A 3095-nucleotide genomic window follows, 5' to 3' on the forward strand; every position below is an offset into this window, starting at 1 on the left:
GGCGGCTCGGGGCAGCCTAGGCGTCTTGTTTGATGTCGCCCCTCCTTCCCCCCGCCCTTCCCCAGGCTTGGAGGCCGCTGAAGGCCTGGCACACATTTCTCAGACACTTCATTCCTTCCTTCCTCCCAGCTCCCCACTGAGATAATGTTGTAAATGATTTCACCAGATCTCGTCCCGGCTGAGAGGAGGCGATTCCTGACTCGGGGTGACCTTGTGCGAGCCCCCCTCTTCCTTCCATTATGGAACGCCACTCTGTGCCAGACAGTGTGTTAATCCCCCGGATTACCACGTTGAGAGAGACAGTGGCAGCCTACAAGGAGTTTCCAGTCCACTCTGGAGGCAGACAGACCCTGATTTTCTGATTGATGACCAGGCATTCCTCTACCGTTCCTTTTTCTTTGGGCTTAGATGATGGCCGGAGAGATCAGGAGAACCTAAAAGAAACACTAGAGCACACATGTGTGGGCAACAGTATTGGTCTATTTGGGGATCCAGGGATGCCTAAGATAGGTATTACCCCCAGGAAGCCCACAGACTAGAGATACTATATTCATAAGGGCAACTAATGTCTATTTCCCAGTATATTTCTCTGGTATGTCCTAGGTTCAATAGAGACAGTTATATGTCTAGATCAGGGGTTCTCAACCTGTGGGTCGCGACCCTTTTGGGGGTCAAACAACCCTTTCCGCCTAAGACCATCGGAAAACACATATATAATTACATATTGTTGTTGTGATTAATCACTATGCTTTAATTATGTTCAATTTGTAGCAATGAAATTGGGGGTCACCACAACATGAGGAACTGTATTAAAGGGTCGCGGCATTAGGAAGGTTGAGAACTACTGGTCTAGATAGAAGTAAAGTGCTGAGGAGGTTTAGGATGATTAAATTACTCATAAGTTGGGGTATCCTGGACTGCTTCCTGGAGGAAGTGGCCTATGCTTTGTATCTTAAAAAATAGGATGAGGGGCATTGGAAATGTGGTGAGTCATGGGGCCGGGAGGATGGAAGTACCCATGGCATTTAAGTCATAGGCTGTCGAACTTGCGGTCCTCATTCAGGGAAATGATTTGGACCCCAGGGTGTGTGACTGGGAGGAGTATAAGAAGCGACTGAAGGAGGAGGCTTGAAGCTATGTCACAAGACCCTTAGATAAAGGACTCTGGACTTAACTTTAGACAATGGAAGGCATTAAAATGCTCTTGAGCAGAGAAGGGACATTAAGGTTCTCCTATACAAAGATGGCTCTGGCCAAAGTGTGGAGAGTGGGTTGTAGGATTTGAAGGCAGAGAGCCCAGTTAGGAGGTTCAAGCCAGTAGGAGGTTCCTCAGTGACAGGTGTAGGCTGATACTCTCCCGGAAGCACCTGCCCAGAACCAGCTCACCTGGGCACTGACTGCGCACTGTCCAGTGATCCAAGTTTAGTGGAAACCTGCCTTCCCTTTCATGTACCCGCTGTGGCCTAGAGTCTAAGGAATCATTGTGATGTTGACCATATTTACCTTCCAAGCCTCATTTCCACCTTTCAGATCAGCCCTCAAATCTGCAGCCAAATCTTAGCTCATTGCAGGCTTGATTTACTCACTCTTGCCCCTCAGGCTCCTCTCTGAGAGAGAGAGAGAGAGAGGAGAGAGAGAGAGAGAGAGAGAGAGTTTTCTTAACTCTGCAGAGCAGGCTGTGCCCTATCATGTTCTGAAGAAATGATGAACAATGTCTCCTTTGTTGACCTGCAACCTGGGCCAATGGGATAGTACTTTGTTTTGTTATTTTAAAGAGATGGAAAAGTGATGATGACAGAAAATTGTCTGTTGCTTTTGAAAATGGTGGTGTTTTCCTGTGTGTTTGAAATCCTCTTGGTGAAAGGTGATGAGCCTGTGAAGTTACCCTCCTTTCTGCTTTGCAGACGTTTTAGGCTTCTTAAAATGCTTCTGCTCAGCATCCGACTTTTTAAAAACTGCCTAAATACTCTGACCCAGATTCTTCCAAGGAACTAAACTCTTCCAGGGAGGCATGTTAACCCTTTCTAGGTTCCCCCAAATTTATGAGAGTCAGTAACTTCCTCCAGGAAGTTCTGCTATTGACTGCTGTCTGCTCTTGGGCCCTAATTAACTAGCTGGGTATACCATTCCTGTCCTTTCTAGCCTAAAAGTCTTTTATTTTTGGTCTAACTTCCATCTCCTCAGGATTGGGCACCCTGAAGGTGCATGGCGAATGTTGAATGAGTGTTGAATATAGTCAAGTTAGGGTCTCACTGCAGTGCCTACAGCAGCCTCCTCAGTCAGTTAATCAGCAACTTGTTTCTGGCTACTTTCAGAGTGCTTAGATTGGGAGAATGAGCAACTAACTCTCTCTCTCTCTCTCTCTCTCTCTCTCACACACACACACACACACACACACACACACACACACACACACACCACACTTTTAGATAGAGGGGTCAGTTAAGTAACCAAAAATTTGCCATGAATTTGTGTTTGGGCCAAACAAACAAAGATAAAAACCAACCCAGGAAGTTGTGGCCCTCCACCCTAACTGTTTAAGAAGAAAGCTTCTTTGCAAATGTGCTCACAGACTATTTTTCAGTATCCTTTTCCTGGGCAGCGAAAATAGCACCACGTTCACACACTCTCCACCCCTTTCTCAAATGGAGAATTAAGCTCCTAAACTCGAGAAAAGACTTTGGCTTTGGAAGGCTCCTCTTAGATCGCAACGGCCTTTATTTTTCAGTCATCCCCCTTTCTCACCCAAAGCAGAGAGAATATTGGACCGTGTTCATCAGCGGTCACGTCTTTGATCCCACTGTGAGACCAGCAACTCACAAGGCATCTTTGCTACTGTATCATGCCCCGTTATTAGGACCAGAGGCTGCTGTTTCCTCTTTCCCCTTTTCTGCCCCCAAGAAGGGCTATTCTCTGTCTTATTGCTTCACCTGTTTGCTTTAAACCTTAAAACAAATAATGCAGCTACATGTAGTGAGACTCCCCTTTGTCCTGGAGTATCTGAATGATTTGTGGGTTTGGTTTAAAGCTGCAGAAAGGAGAGAGAGCGAGAGAAGAAGAAAAAAGGTATTTTGCCTGAGGACTTGAAGGTCCCC

At 46.3% G+C, this 3095-nt stretch overlaps 1 long non-coding RNA gene across 1 annotated transcript in view; it reads left to right on the forward strand.

The window, feature by feature from the left end:
* Nucleotides 1-811: 811 nt before the first annotated feature.
* The window catches only part of LOC102775526, a 19035-nt gene continuing 16751 nt past the window's right edge, over nt 812-3095 (forward strand). Inside the window, exon 1 of the long non-coding RNA XR_001513575.1 lies at nt 812-3066. This is a non-coding gene — a long non-coding RNA (uncharacterized LOC102775526). The remainder of the gene's footprint in view (nt 3067-3095) is intronic.

The sequence above is a fragment of the Myotis davidii genome, unplaced genomic scaffold (genome assembly GCF_000327345.1).
Source record: "Myotis davidii unplaced genomic scaffold, ASM32734v1 scaffold557, whole genome shotgun sequence".
Classification (NCBI taxonomy): Eukaryota; Metazoa; Chordata; class Mammalia; order Chiroptera; family Vespertilionidae; genus Myotis; species Myotis davidii.